At 39.6% G+C, this 16697-nt stretch overlaps 1 long non-coding RNA gene across 1 annotated transcript in view; it reads right to left on the reverse strand.

Moving 5' to 3' along the window:
* Positions 1 to 7468: 7468 nt before the first annotated feature.
* The window catches only part of LOC102470869 (uncharacterized), a 24954-nt gene continuing 15725 nt past the window's right edge, over positions 7469 to 16697 (reverse strand). Inside the window, exons 2-3 of the long non-coding RNA XR_337551.2 lie at positions 11488 to 11674; positions 7469 to 7755 (exon numbers count right to left, since the gene is read on the reverse strand). This is a non-coding gene — a long non-coding RNA (uncharacterized LOC102470869). The remainder of the gene's footprint in view (positions 7756 to 11487; positions 11675 to 16697) is intronic.

Genomic DNA, 16697 nt, shown 5'->3' on the forward strand with positions numbered 1-16697 from the left:
ATGCCTTACCACTTTTTTTTTATCATGAGCCCCAGCTATATTTCAGTGGACTTTAATGCTGTTTTTTTGCCCACCTGATCATTTCTAGCCAAGTCAACCTACCAAGACACCAGCACTGAGCCCAGATGGTACCTGGCCCCTGGCTGGCCTCTGTGCTCACATCAGCGGTGATGCTGGTGTGCGCTGGCATATGCCTGCCCCTCTGTGCTAGATCTTTGCATACCAACTCCACACTTCATAATGGGAAACCTTACTTTTTGCTTTAATTGCCTATGCTGTCTTAGAAACTGTCTTATTGTTTTGTTTTCTGGATTAGGATTCCTCTTCTCTTTGTTCTGAACTTTTGCCATGAGCAAGCTCAGCCTCCAGACAAGTTTGAGGTTTCTGAATTTAGGAAACATTCTACTCCCCCAAATAACTGCCTTTTCATATGTGATCTTTTGCCAACTGTAAAAGCTCTAGAGCACTGAATCTTGCAACGTGGTCCCAGGCCCAGCAGATGCATTGCTTAAGAACTCATTTGAAATGCAATTTCTCATGCCACACTTCAGATCTGCTTGAAAAGAAACTCTGGGGACCAGCAGTTAGTGTAATGGCTATGTCGCTGAACTCCCATGTAGCTGATTGTGGTTCGAGTCCCGGACCCAGTGGCTTATACTCACACCAGGCACGTGTGCGTGCGTGCCCAAGATCCCGAGAAGAGAATGGAAGAGAAGGGATTGTGACATGGCCATCCCCCCTGGGGGGGGGTTGAATTCTTGCTTTCTATCTCTCTGTCTCTGTCTGTCTTTCTGGCGAGTACACGAAAAGAAACTCTGGTGGTGGATCTCAGAAAAACATGTGACATCAAGCTCACCAGCTGATCTGAAGGCACTTGAGTCTGAAGACTATTGCCCTAGAGCAGTGGTCCCAATCTTCCTGGCACAAAGAACTTGCCTCATAGAAGAGAGTCTCTTTACAGATGAAGGATAGGGAGTGGGGGGATGGGGATGGTCCAAAGATGACCCAAGCACACCATATCTACCGTGCATTTCATTTCCACAACTAACACATGGCAATATACAATGAAACAATCAATAGCAATAGGGTTCATGATTCTATGAGAATCCAATAGGAAGCCCAGGCAACAATGTGAGCGATGGGAAAAGACTGCAAACACAGAGAAAGCCTTGATCTAGGTGACAGGACCAAAAAGCCATAGACCAACACCAGTCTGCAGTCTAAGGGTTGAGGGCCACTAGCCTAGAGAAACATCCTCTATAGCATGGCATAGTCTGCCTCCTCCTGTGTCCTCTCGAGCTTAGGGAAGACAGTCCTAAATTCTATTTATTTCCTGCTTTGGAATCCCTGTTTCTCTGTTCTTTTGTAATTATCTGAATTTCAGATTGTTAATCTGTTAATAAAATTTTTCTGCCTGATGAGACCCAGTTTGCCTGCTTCCGTATGTCTAAGGCCCATTGAAACTGCACCAATGCCGGTGTTAACAACATAGGGATGACACTCTAGCAAGGAACATTTCTGCATCCCTCCTGCTATACTGTCACTGGTATCTAAGTAAGGAGAGTCGTCCTTCAGTGCAGACGCTGACCTCATGCAGCAAGATGGGTCTTACACCTCTGAGCAGCGGCATTCAGGGCGATGGATATTAACAAATACAAGGATGGCAAAAACCTCTGCTTATTGCAATTTTAATCATTCCCATTTCTCTCTCCAAAGAATTCCAAGCACTTGAGAATCAACTTCAGAAATAAATCAGAACATTTTTCTGGCAAAATCAATACTTAGAGACTTTTGAAGTCTAGTGTCTTTTTGAATATAAACTACCTCATCATACTGGTGGTAGATGCTCAGTTGAAGCTAGCAAGAGATATATAAAACCTAATAGCACCCCTGATATAAACAGATAATATAACTACAGTGATTTCGCATTTATGCTTCTAAATTTGAAAGGCCAAGGGAAACTATGGGCCTGAAAGAAGTGCTTTTAAATAAGAGAGCAAACACTGGTTTCACTGTGTATCATGTTAGTTCACTTCAGACACTAGGGAAATAGTCTTTCCTTTCTTACCTTTTTTGTTTGTTTGTTTTAATGTTTTCTCCATAGGTTATATATGTTCACTAGGGAAACAGAGAGAAAGAGTGAGGGAAAGTGAGAAATCTTCCCAGGGGTGATGGTCATGCAGCAATTATTTCTTTTCCATCGTCCTCCTGGGGCTTCAGCACACACTCATGCATGCCCATTTCAAGTCACCATGTCTAAGACTCAAAATGCAGTTGGCCATGTGGAAGTCCAGCACCTTAACCACCATTTCACCTGCTGACCTGGAAATGTTTATTTCTAAGCCAAAGTTTAGACAGTCTTAATAGGAAAATATCAGAAACCAACATATGTCTTTATACTTTTCTTCCAAGTATCTTATCTTATCTTTCCTTTTGGTGCATCCTTTTCCCAATCCACCAAGTAGAATGTATTAGACTGGGGTTTGTTAAAATGAAAATTTATTAAAAAGATGTTATCAGTGGCTGGCTGCTTCTTAGTCCTGCAAACCTTCTATAGATAAGGGTGACTTGGGGTGTAGGAATGTGTTTGGAGGTCTCCATTCGTGGTGCTACTGGATGTAGGCACTTTCACGGTATCACATAACTAAGACAGAGAAGGCCTGGTGTTTGCAAAATGCATGAATGCAGCCGCAGAGGGAAATAGATCAAGTTTTAGACTTAGTAGTAGAAAGTAACTAATTCTAAATGTGAACTCTGCATCGTCACTCCTCTACTGTTACTCACCAGAACAGGCCTAATCTCTGAGACATGCTCTGCATGTGCCTGGGTCTGTGCGCATGAGATAGGTTGAAGGACAGGGTTTCCAAGAGCCAACTTGCAAAAGGTTCATGTGTTTTGTGGGTTTTTGTTTTGTTTTGGCTGGTTTTGCTTGTTTGTTTTTATTCCAGAAGATTCTAGAAATGAGTGGAATTGGGAAGCCAGATAGTGTTTAACTACATGGATCCCAGTCTGGTTTAGATCATGAATCTGAGCCCTAAGAAAGAAGCTTAAAGTCCAATTTTCATAAGGCATTCAGAAAGGATATAGAACCTCGGGGTAAGAAGGTAGAGTGAGTGAAGGAGTGGCCTCATACTTCTGTAAGTGACTTCGTCATGACAAGAACAACGATGCCTGATAGCTCAACACAGCAGTGGGACCACACTAACATCAGTGTCATAAATATTGCAGTGGCCCTTATAGCAGTAAAAGTAGTAAAGTATTGTCCTCTTCTGGTCAGTCATTAAGGAGAAAATCAAAGCAAGCCACCATGAGTCTAGGGGACTCACAAAAATATTACAGAAGCATGAGGTTCTAAAGGAGAGTATCTCTAGATTTGGGGCACTACTCTAATTTGACCCCATATTTATCAAATACTGGTAATACTTGAGTTACACAAGAAAAGTCAGTTCTCTGAAGGAATTCAATGATCCTTCTTTATTCCTGAGGCCATCTCGTCTCCAAACCTTCAGGAAATTTCACTTTTTTATTTTTATTTTTTATTTTTACTTTCAGACAGATTTTTGCTATAGGATATGTGGGCTCAGTGGAGACACAGAGAGACAGAAAGAGAGAAACCACTCCCAGGGAGGATGACCATGCTGCTATCCTATGTCCTTCATTCTCCTCTTGGGATTTGGGGTACTCACGCATATGCTCCCAGCATGAGTTTTAAGCCACTGGATCTGGGACTCAAACCACAGTAGACTACTTGGGAGTCAATGACTTAACTATTACGCAATCTGCCTGTCCCAGGAAACTTTTCACTTGCAGGATAAGTTCCAAATCCTTTATTCTAGCATTCTATTTTAGTTAGTCTGCCCCAACCTAGCACAATGCTCTTCTCATTCCATTTTCTAAGTAAACTTTGGCCGCATGTCGATCTCTAGTATCCTTTCGTGTTTCTTCCCTATGCCTCTGAAGATCTTATTGTTGAGACCAGATCAAGTTCTGCCATTCATTTCTTTGAAACTTTCCCTAACTGCCTCAGTCCACAGTAATCTTTCACATTCAAATTATTGCTTAGTTTCATATTTCCTTTTTACATACATAATTAGTTTTTCACATATATTGCCTCGTTAGTCATCTTTTCCCTTAAATATTGTGTTCATCTCCCTAGATGCACTGTAAGCCCATTGACTTCTCCTCAGCCTCCTCTGGATCTGGCCCACTACTGGACATATGAAGTTGGTACAGTTCAGTTGCATGATTGAGTTCCTGATGATCTGACACTGGTACCTTGGTAAGATTGCCTTCATGCCTTGCCTTTTATTTTTTTTAGATATGAGAGCAGAGCAGAAGGTACCACAAATGGGTTTTCAGTGCATGAGCATATTCATCAGTACTTTGGCTCTCACTTATTCTTGCCCCTCTGGTGTTCACTCCTGCTGATGTGGATTTCAGACTATCCCAGGCAGTAGGTGGTGTGAACCATTTGCTGGCTTTCTGAGTGAGAGTGTGGTATCCTAAGGCAAGGATAAAATCATCAGGCTCATTTTCATTTCTGAACACAAATTCCCTGAAGCTAGATTTATTTTCTTAGAATAAAATCATATTATTATAGAGGGCCAGGCAAGGAAGAAATATACATGTTGCACCTTCTCATTATCATCTTTATCTGTGAGTGAAATGGATTTTGGTTTGAATTGATCTTACATTTATGATAACTGCAACCTTGCATGGATCACTTGCCTAAGACTCTGTGTCCTCATCTGTGAATTAATGATAATATTTCCTATTTGGAAAGTGCTGGAGGAGATAAATGAGTTAATATATGTAAATTATCAAAGGTCATGACTGGCATATAGAAGGTACTTAATAAATTATAACTATAATATATGTTATCAATCAACTAGATATATTTATTATCTACTCTTTAATAAGTCTCAGGCATATGAAGGCATCACCATGCATTGTTTTGTTTCATTTTTCCCCAAATTCCATTCAATTCAGTTAGGAAAATAAAATATAGATGTAAAAGATTATTGAATCTAAATTTGACTGAAATTTATTAAATCCCTCTTTCACGTTTGTACAGAACCAAACTATACAAAGATGAAATATATGCTGCCTACTATGAAGGAGGGGTCAATGCTACCAGGAGGCCAGGTGAAATTTACAGTGATGGATAGGGAAAATAGGAGTAAATGGTCTTGGATAGTTTAATGACAGGGGTATGTTCTGAACAATGAATTATTAGGGCCACTCAGTGGTATGGTGGTTAAAGCAGCTGGATCTCACATGACCTACTATGCAGTTCATGACCTAAACCTGGTGACTTGAGAAACATGATGAGCAACTGTGCGTGCATGCCCAAAATCCCAAGAGGAAAATTAAGAAGGGACTGTGGCATGACTGCCCCCCCCATGGGGTGCTTTCTCACTTTCCCTCTCTATATATCTCTATCTCTCTCTAGTAGGTGCATGTATTCTATACCAAATTTAAAAATAAATAAACAAGTAAATAAATAAATGTACTGTTAAGCATTTTTGTTTTATGTGAATATCATAGAGTGTACTTACACAAACACAGGTGGTATAGCTTATTACACACTTAGGCTCCATGATATAGCCTGTTGCTCCAGAGCTACCAGCCTGAACAGCACAGTACTATACTGAAGACTCCTGGCAAGTATCACACTGTGGAAAGTTTTCATGTATTGAAAGATACTTAGACACAGAAAAGGTGTACAGAAATGTCATATAGAAGATAAAAGATGGCATACCTATATAGGGCACTTTCCATGAATGGAGTTTGCAGGACTAGAAGTGGCTCTGGGCTAGTCAGTGAGTGAGGGGTGAGCAAATGTGAAAGATTCCTGAGCATCACTATAGACTTTGTAAACACTGCACATTTAGACTACATTAAATTTATTTTTTAAAATTTCTTTCTTAAATAATGAATTAATCTTAGCATATGGTAAATTTTTGCTTTATAAACTTTGTAAATTATTTTAGCTTTCTTTTATGCCTTTGTAATCACACAGCTTAAAACAAACATGATTATACAACTGTACAAATATCTGCTTTCTTTACATCCTTGCTCTGTAAACCTGTTCTTTAATTTTTTTTTAATTTCACCTTCTTTTATACATTCAATCACATGTTACTTAGTTTACAAAGCAAATATTCCAACATGTCTACACTTCTTACAAGTCCAGTTTTATATTTTAATTTTCCTTCTTTATTTTTTTAAATGAAGGCATAAATACATACTAACCTAGGTTTATACATGGTAAAAATAATTAATCTTAGTGTCTTCCACACCCACATCTTGTCCCACTGGAAGGGTCATGATGAAAAAAATGATGTAAGAATAAATCAAGCGCAAGAGAAAATAATACAATGAAGAGATTTAGTAAGCACGATGTGTATGTGGCAGCTGTCAGAGTAGCATGGCATAATATTTTACAGTAAAATTATAACACTTAAAAAAATAAGTACAGGGACTATCAGTTAGCATAATGACTATGTTGCTGGACATAGTCCAGTGTAGTTGACCACGGTTCGTGTCCCGGACCCGGTGGCTTAAAACTTAAAAATGAAGAATTAAACCCAAATCAAGACAATTATTATTACTGTTGTTCTGTGTGTGTGTGCGTGCCCAAGATCCCGAGAGGAGAATAAAGGAGAAAAGATTGCAGCATGGCCATCCCCTCTAGGGCGTGAGTTCTCACTTTCTATCTCTCTGTCTTTCTCTGTCTGGCAAGTGTATGTGCCCTATAGCAAAAACCTCTAAAAAAATAATAATAAGCATAAGGGGTGCCAGCAGATGGCATGGAGGTTAAGGCAGCTGAATCCTACATGGTCAACTAATCAGTTTGAGTCTCAGACACAGTGGTTTGAAAACATGCCAGGCATATGTGCTTGTTTGCCTAGAAACCCAAGAGGAGAATGAAGGAGAAGGAATTGGATTGCAGTGTGACCATCCTCCTGGAGAGTGAGGAATTTCTCATTTTCTCTCTCTCTCTCTCTCTCTCTCTCTCTCTCTCTCTCCCTCCCTCTCTGTCTCTCTGGTGAGTGCAATTTTAGCAATTTTTTTAAGTAACAAAAATAATTAAGTAGAGGGAATATACTTGATAATTAAAGAGTATAGTATATACATAAACCAGAAGCATATCATTTGTTATCAAGTATTGTGCACTGTACACAACTTTACGTGCTGTACTTTTTACACCTGTCAGTGCAGTAGGTGCCCTTACATTGGCATTAGCTCAAACACCTGTGTAATGTGTTGCACCATGACTTTACCACACTACGGCACTAGTGGTTAGAATATTTCCGCTCCTTTATGAGCTTATTGGGACCACCATTGATTATTGGATGTGTTGTTGACCAAAACCTTGTTAAACACACAACTCTATATGTATGTGGATACCAGAGTTCTTTGGTCTGCAAGGTAATCGCTTTGAAAAAGTTCAAATGCCTTGTGTATTAAAAGTGATTTATTGTTTCTCATTTCATTAAGTGCAGACTAGGACCTCAAGGCCACCAATAAGTTCTGGGTATGTATAAATCGAGTTGCAAATGTATAAACTGTGGCTCTGGGTTTCGGACCCCCATTGGTAGGATGTGGGGCCAGTGAGCTGGAAGCTCATCAATGTCATGAAAACCCAGACGTTTCTCTGTCTTTTCTTTCTGCGGTCTATGGTGGTAGCTTTCCATCTCGCATTGCAGTTTGGTCATTGAAGTTTCATGTTTCCTTTTTGTGTCCAGGAACCTGAATAGATAAGAAGTGAAAGTGAGAAAGAGACAAAGAGTCAGAAGTTCTTTCATTTTTTAATGGTGAATCAAAAGTTCTTTTTTTTTAAGGGTAAAGATTTTATTGATAAATGTGTCAAACAGCTGAGAAAACTTCTATAACATAAGAGTATGTCTGAAGCTTAAAGGGATACTGTTAATTTTTTTTTGAGAGAGATTTTTGCTATAGAGTGTGTGCACTCGCCAGACAGAGACAGAGAGACAGAAAGTGAGAAATCACCCCCCAGGGGGGATGGTTACGCCGCAATCCCTTCTCCTCCATTCTCCTCTCAGGATCTTGGGCATGCACGCACACATGCCCGGCATGAGTTTAAGCCACCGGGTCCGGGACTCGAACTGTGGTCGACTACATGGGAGTCCAGCTACATAGCCATTATACTAAATGCTGGTCCCAACTGTTAATTATTTTTTCCCAGCAAAGGAACAGGGCTTAACTTTAGTAGACAACATTACTTTTAAAAAAAAGCCAAAAAGAAAAATGAAGAATTAAACCCAAATCAAGATAATTATTATTACTGTTGTTGTTATACTGACAAATTAGCATTTATATAATACTCATAATTTTATTATCACTTCTACTTCTGAGATCATGAAGTCTGTGTCAATAACTTTGCTCACTGCTTCTGGAGCTTCTGTTAGTTTATCCTAGCCCCACAGAGTGCCCACAATCCTCTCAGTTCTCAATTATGTATTGAGCCAAGGACACTATTATGTGTGATTAGCTTCAGTTTAAGTCCCTAAACTATTGATATAATCTGATTGTCTCAAAAGAATCACAGTATGGCTTTGGATTACGGTCAGTGCCCTATAGACCTCATGGCTGCTGCAAAAATAAGAGAGTGGAATATATATTAGAGAACCCAGAACAATGTCTAGAACTGGGTCTAAGTACAAGGTGAGATAAGTTGACCTCATGGCTTTATACATCCTTTCATCAATAATCTTTATCCTGGATTAGTTATGTCATAATGCTGACATATATCACCTTTCACTCAATCACAATTACTGAATTATAAAAATCTCTTAATAGGAAATAAGGCACAGTTACAGAAATGGTGAACAGGAGTTGGTCCTACTGGCCTACTAGCTAAAGGAAGTTTTGCTACTTTTATTGGTTGTTTTTCTGAATATTTCAGCATTCTTATTCAGAATGCAAATGGGTTGCCCATTAGATATCCAACCATCAGTAGTGAGAAATTAATTTTAGCAAGAATTAGTGGGTCTTAAAAGATATATGAGATTTTATCTGGCAAAATAGGTGATAAGAAGAATTTCCCAAGCAGAAGGAACATTGTAAGTGTAGATAAAGAAGCATGAAATTGGGTGATGTATTTGTGAAACAGCAAATGACAGCAAATGTTCCAGGACTGTGAAAGCATTAGGTTGGCAGGGAAGAAAATGATAAGAGATGAATCTAAAAATAGAATTTAATGCCTGCACTGGTCAGTTGTTTTGTTTTGTTCTAAGTGTATTTACTGAGCAAGAGGGAACCTGCTACACCTCTTTCCAGCCTTTGAGCAAGACAGGACCATGAACAGGTCCAGCATGTTCAGGCCAACTGGGGTTCTGAACCCGGGCATTCCCATGTGGCTCCAGGTACAAGTAGTGGTGCCCTGCTACCTGTACTACCATGACTTGTAAGCAAGACATATCCTGCGATTGGCTGGTTTGTGCCCTAAAAATGAGATACAGTTTTAAGCAGATTAGGCATAATTTACATATCCTAAAATCCTGGAAAATCAGGCAAAGAACACAGGCAAGTAAAAGAGATGATAAATCAGAGCCATAGCCAAAATTAACCCCCAAATCAGTTTAAGCATGACACCATAGTCCCATAGCTATGATGGGCTTCCTGTCTTAGGTGGAAGGACTGAACAGTTATTGGGTTCATCAGACTCTCTTACCCATCTTTGGCTAACTGATTCAGCACCTCAGGTGAGACCAGTATAGGGGTGTTGGTCTTCCATCTCCAATCTAGTATAGTGGACCTGGATAGGCCGCACAGTAAGTGAGTCAATTTGTTGCTTGAGGAATGACAATGAGCCCATTAAATATAATGGGTCCCAGTGAGCAAACAATTAAAAGGCCAATGAATGGGTCAAGTGGGGGAGCAAGAAAGGGAGGAGACCGTTACTGGCAGACCATTGGCGAGTTGTTTTCTATGTCATTGGAGAGATTCTTGGAGTTGATGTATTTTGTCACAAATGATGCCGGACTTGTTGGCGTAAAAGTAGCAGTGTTCCTGTAAAGCAATTCAGAGACCCCCCCTGTTCTGCCAGGAGGAGATCTAAATCTAAGAAGGATCTTCATTTTGTTGATCTGTGGAAGGAGAGAGAGACATCTCAGGGTTTTGATCATCCCTGGATGGCTTGTTAGAAGCAATCTGTTTGATTAATCTTTCTGGTAGCCAACGAGCAGCCTCCATTTTTTGAGAATAGATGCAGACAGACCCTCTGCCCCAAATGAGGACAGGGTCCAGACCATTCCATGTATTATCCAGAGGATCTTTCCACAAAACTGAGGCAAATTTTGTTTTGGTAGTTAAATGCCAGAAGCGCTCAGCAGCTGAGTCTCTATCTTTATCAAGAGACAGGAAATTTAGGACAAAAAGAGCATGTGCCAGAAGGTGTTTTGGCGAGCCCTTAGTCTGTAAAAGCTCTCCCTTTTTTAGCTTTTGGAGAGTATTTTTCAAGGAAAGATGAGCACGTTCAGCAATGCCTTGTCCCTGGGGATTGTATGGAATTCCCGTAACTGTCTGATCAGAGAAAGAATAGGAAGCAGTTCTGTTGGAGGAACCATCAGTAAAAACCAATAAAGCATTTGAAACAGGATGAAATGAAGTTTGTACAGGGAAAGAAAATCATGGGTAGATAAAAAATATAAAAATGTATCTGGAGGAAGATGGTTATCAATAGTTCCAGTAAAGGAATCACATGCAATAGACCAGAAATCTGTTTGTTGGAATAGCCAATTAACTTGGTCTTTAGTATATGGCTGGATAATTGTATCAGGGCCTTTGCCAAAATAGGTAATGCTTAAATTTCGAGCCATACTGATAATATCAGCTACAGCTTGATAATAAGGGTATATGACTTTTGAAGAAGATGGTAGGTGAACCCACATGATTGGAGCAGATTGCCAGAACACAGCTGTTGGTGTGACCGAAGTGCGACAAATAATAAGGAGTAATGGCAGTCTATAATTGATGGCTGTGATGAATCGAGAGGCAATGACCTTTTCTTTAATTATTTTTTGTTTTGGGTCAATAAGAGACAGTGCTAAGGCAATAGTGCTATAGGGTGGCAGCCGTTTTTTGAAGGGTGACCATTCGAGGTTATTATATTTGTCAGCCTCAGCCTCTAGGATTTCCTCCTATGAATTAGTTGATGACTCGTTTTTCTTTGGCTCTTGTAGAGCCTGAAGGTTGTTTTTCTTTTTTAGTTTTTTGGATTATTTGGGTTTTGTCTCACCTTCGGGGCTTTTAACTTCTTCCTCACTATCCAGGGAAATAAAATCCTCTCCCTGTTCTTTTTCAATTTTAGAATCCTTGGTTAGATCGACCATAGTGGCAAGGGCTTCTTTTAAGCCCTGAACGAATAGTTCATGCTGACTAAGCTCTTGTTCATGCTGACTAAGCTCTTGTCCTATTATTACCCTTATTACTTATGAGTAAGCAACCTTTGTTACTTACCGGGACGATTCTCTGCCATCCCCTTCTGGACAATTCTCTGCCATCCTCTTCAGTTTTCCTCTGCGGCCTTTCTTGAGACGATTCTCTGCCATCCCCTTCTCAGGTGCTCTTCACTGGATCCTTCATACTCAGGTCCCTCGTCCGGGTGCCAGGTGTCCCAACCCACAGGATAGTTGAACAAGTTTTCCTGAGGGAAGGAGTGAGAGACGGGATGAGCAGCACAATGTTATAACATGGAGATGACACAGTGTTACAACTCTTCAGGGTCATCCGTTTATTGTGGGCCAGGGATCATGGTTATATACATGTTGGTGGGTGGTGATTGGTTAAATGAAGGATTGTAAAAGGTGGGTTATAATTGGTTGCTTTTGTGGACCAATCATGAGGTGCCAGATATGCAAATCTGAGGGATTCTATGCTCACCGATTTGCTATGGGAAGTGGCCAATCAAAGTTTGGTTTTAAAGGTGAGGTTTTTGAAGGGAGCCAATCGTGGCCTTTATGGGAAGTGGCCAATCAGAGTATGGTCTTGAAGGTGAGGTTTTGAAGAGGAGCCAATCATGGCCTTTGGCATTGTGTAATTGTTTGCTAGAATTTTTATTTATTTCTGAAATTTTTTAAAAATTGATTTACATTCACTCCCTAAGCATCATCACAGCATACAAAATGTGACTTCCCATCCAGAATATACTGCATAGTCACTTAATTGTGCATATTATTATCAAAAATTTTCCATTTCTATTTCTGGAATTTTTTTAACCCCCTATTTCTGACCCTCTGTCCTTTCCCACCCTCTTCTCACACTATCTCTGGTGTCTACAGTTGTCTTCCATTCCTTTCCTCCCACATTGTATTGATCGCACATTTTCTTAAATAATATAACTACTTTCAATGGTAAGTTCACTTGGTACTATTAATAAAACCAGTTTTAACTGAAATCAAAGAAATGCTAAGGAATTTTGCTTAAATCCAGGAAACAGATTAGGATTCTGTTCATATAGTAGGTGCATGAACCTATCCATATCTCAAGACAGGACACAAATCCTTACAACCAGATAACAAAGTCTACAAGAAAATCAGCAATATTTTAGTCAAAAGTCATAACATTATACTTCACCAATTTAGTCTCATGTACTTTATCTTCTGTTGTGGTTCGATTTTCCCGATTAAATTCTGGGACATAATAGTCAACTCCAGACTTGTTCCTACGGTTAAGTTGGCCACTTTCTTAGTTTTTGAACTTTTATTTCTGTGTGTGTCTGTATTTAATTTTCCTGATACAGCATTCCCTTGAGAACTTCTTGGAGATCTCGTCTGGTGCTGGTAAATTCTTACAGGTTTTGCTTATCTGAGAATGTTCTTGTCTTTTCTTCACAGATGAAAGATTATCTTGTTGGGTACAGTATTCTTGGCTGAAATTGCTTTTCTCTTAACACTTTGAATATATTTTCCAATTCTTTCCTCACTCGCATTGTTTCCGATGAGAGGTCTGCTGTTAGCCTGATGGGATATCCTTTGTAGGTAACTTGATGTTTTCCTCTTGCCAATATTAATATCTTGTTTTCTTCCATGAGTGACAGAGAAACAGACAACACTCCTGACAAGGTCTTAGCATGATGAGTCATCCCTAGCTGCAGCCAATTCCAGATCATGGGCACATGTGTGCCCAGTGTACTAATCCAGGTCTCTAGACTCAAACGCAAAGCTTTCCCATGTGGGTTAGCCTAGCAAAGTGTCTTGTTTTACCTCTGTGTACAATCCAGCTCCCAGTATTTGAGAGGTACCCCTGATAAGGTACCTGATACAAGGGAAGCTGCTAAATTGAGGTGAGGGCCATTGTCCACTAAGGAGTGTAATTTCCCAAATGTATAAAACCATTTGTAATTAATTATTTGATCAGTGAAGGATCTGACTGCTGATGACTAAGAACAATAGTGACCATTACCATGTAATGAATACAGACTTACTCTCACAAGAAGCTGAAGAAAGGATTATTCCAATTTTACAGATAAGAACAGTGTTCTAGACAGGTTCATCATTTACAGTACTGTAAGAACAACTGGCATGACAAATACACTCTAGAGGGAGCCCTTTCACTGCTGCATTGAAGTCAATTGGGAGAGTGCAGATTGTAGACAGAGTCAAGAGAAGATAAAAGTCTAAAAGAGAAGAGGCAGGAGGAAAGCAGTTTTCTGTAACTGTAGTGTACATCAGAGTCATCTTGAGGCAACTGGGCTCTTTCTGCTGGGTCAGCATGTCTGGCCGGGGTCCAGGAACTTGTACTCTAACAAGCTCCAAGTTTATGCTGTTGCAATTTGTTCAGGGACCACATTTTAAATTAAATAGATTGAAAGGATTTATAGTAAGTAGATTTTTTAATCATTTCTTAAATCATAGTAATATATGGCTCCCTTTTACTGAAATGCATTATTATTGAGACTACCGATGCTTCTCCTCTAATTTTATTATAATATCCTTTTAAAATATATGTACAAAAACTTAGATATAAACTCTTTAAGTTTATAGCTCAGTACAAGAATAAAACCTACACCATGTTTAAGTTACATATGAATAACACTATAAAATAAAATTCAAATTAACATGAATTTGAATATGACAGATTATATTGGTCTGCTGAAATTAAATAGCTATTTTTACATTTAAAAGAAAAATATACAGCCTCAAAACCAATTTTATTTTTAATCTTTTTTTTGGTAATACTTATGTAAGGAATGAATATTTACATGGATATAGTCTATAAAGTAGTATTAATACCTTCCAGGCTCTGTTCCCAACCTTACACATGATCAAAATTCTACTAGTGAACACTTCTATAATGACAGTATTAATAAAATGTTTCCTAGTATCTCTGTGAAGTTAGTTTTATGTATATTATGAGAATTGCAGTATTACTGACTGAAATATATATTAAACAGTCATTGTTGAACTAAGAAACTTTTATTTTTTAATTACAGGGACCAGCAGATGGCATAATGGTTATGTCACTGAACTCCCATATGGTCTAATGTAGTTTGAGTCCCATACCCGGCAGGTTAAAACTCACTCCAGGCACATGTATGTGTGTCCCCAAGATCACAAGAGAAGAATGGAGAAGAAGGGATTTCAGCATGACCATCACCCTTGTGGGGTGATTTCTTGCTTTCTGTCTCACTGTCTCTCTGATAAGTGCATGTGCCCTATAGTAAAACTCTCTCCCCCCCCAAAAAAAAATCATTACATATTTACTACTGTACTTTCATTGATAATGATGTTACAAATTCATGTGTGCTATGCCCACTACCATGCCAATCCTTAAATCACACCATAGATATGGAACTGAATGGCAAGGTACGTGTGCCATTAACCCTTTAAGTTGAGCATTTCCTACTACCATATACAATGCAATGGTTCTATTTAATTTTGCTATACTCTTCTGAAACATCTAAAGAATATTTACTTACACAGATGACTTCATTCGAATTCTCTAGAGTCAATCATTAAGGCAAGGAATCTAATAAAGAGATTTATTAGGAAGCACTCACAGTAAAACACAGGTGTGAGAATGAAGAAGTGGGGCAGGTAGGAGAAGGAAGCCAAGTGAGGGAAGAATACCAGGAAAAATGCTGTAGAAGATAACTTTGATGTAATCCTTCACAAAAGCTGTAGAAACGGGGCAGCTCATAGTCCAGGTTTTTCCTAACTAAAGCCAGGGGTACTTGAATATTTATATGGACTCAGTTATCCACAAATCAGTCATTGGATAAAGGCTGTCCCTTGGGAGGCACAAATTTCCAAACACTTGTAACCCATTCTGGCAGCCTGAGGGCAACCTCTGACATAGAAATGCAGCAGCTGGCTATTGGATTGAGTGTAGGCATGAATCAGTGTGTTCAAAAATGTGAAAAGAAAATTAGAGGAAATATGAGTAGGGGACTGTCAAGTATGACCTCCCAGGACACTATTTGGCCTTTATTTATGAACATAATGTATTGCCTCTTGGCTCAAAATCTACCCTTCTTTATCACGAGTGTGACACTGCAGCTAGACTTTGTGACTATTTCTTGCATACTAGCTCATCAGTGTTAGGTTTTGTCAATATTGGAAACTAGAAGTATGCTACAAATAGAGCAAAAATAAGGGCTTTTACTGCTGGATACAATGTACTATTTAAGGAGCAAGTGCCAGTATATTAGAAACGAGAAGCCCTGTAGTACTCCTCTCAATAGGCTTTTTTTTTTTTTTTTTTGGAGAGGTTTTTGCTATAGGGCGTGTGCACTCACCAGACAGACAGAGAGGAACATAGAGACAGAAAGCGAGAAATCACCCCCCAGGGGGGATGGTCACGCCGCAATCCCTTCTCCTCCACTCTCCTTTCGGGATCTTGGGCACGCACGCATACACGCCCGGCATGAGTTTTAAGCCACCGGGTCCGGGACGCGAACCGCGGTCGACTACGTGGGAGTCCAGCGACATAGCCATTACACTAACTACTGGTTCCCACCTCTCAATAGTTTTCATGCCATAGCTATAACCTACATTACGAGCTTCTCCAGCCTCCCAGCAGACTGCGCCTATAGACTAGCTTAATACTACCTATGCCTTTCAGAAAATATATCATCTACCCAGTAGGCCATTCCTATGAACCAGCTCCAGTTCCTGTCTTCTGACCACTTCCTTTGCTACTAGCCTGCTACGCATTTCTGTGGCAGTCATTCTACCTGCAATGAGGTCTGAATCTCAGTTTGGGGTGTGTTTTTCTAAGTACATAGTTCTTTTCTTATTCACTTTTTTTTAGCTCTACAGGGCTGCTATGGCTTAAATAAGTCCCCCAAAATTCATGCAGTAGAAACTTAATCCCCTTGGGGCCGACTGGTCCCATAATGGTTAGGGCAATGGACTCAGACATAGCTGACTGTGTTCAAACCCCAAATCCAGAATCTTGAAACACTCCAGGCTCATGTGCATGCCCACAATCCTGAGAGGAGAATGGAGGAGAAGGGATTGCAGTGTGGCCATCCCCCATGGGGGGTGATTTCTCACTTTCTGTCTTTCTGTCTCTCTCTGTCTCTCTGGCGAGCACACACACCCTATAGAAAAATTCTCTCTGGAAAAAGAGAAAGAAGAAAGAAAGAAAGAAAGAAAGAAAGAAAGAAAGAAAGAAAGAAAGAAAGAAAGAAAGAAAGAAAGAAAGAAAGAAAGAAAGAAAGAAAG

Source organism: Tupaia chinensis, unplaced genomic scaffold (genome assembly GCF_000334495.1).
Source record: "Tupaia chinensis unplaced genomic scaffold, TupChi_1.0 Scaffold147282_1, whole genome shotgun sequence".
In the NCBI taxonomy this organism is placed as follows: domain Eukaryota; kingdom Metazoa; phylum Chordata; class Mammalia; order Scandentia; family Tupaiidae; genus Tupaia; species Tupaia belangeri.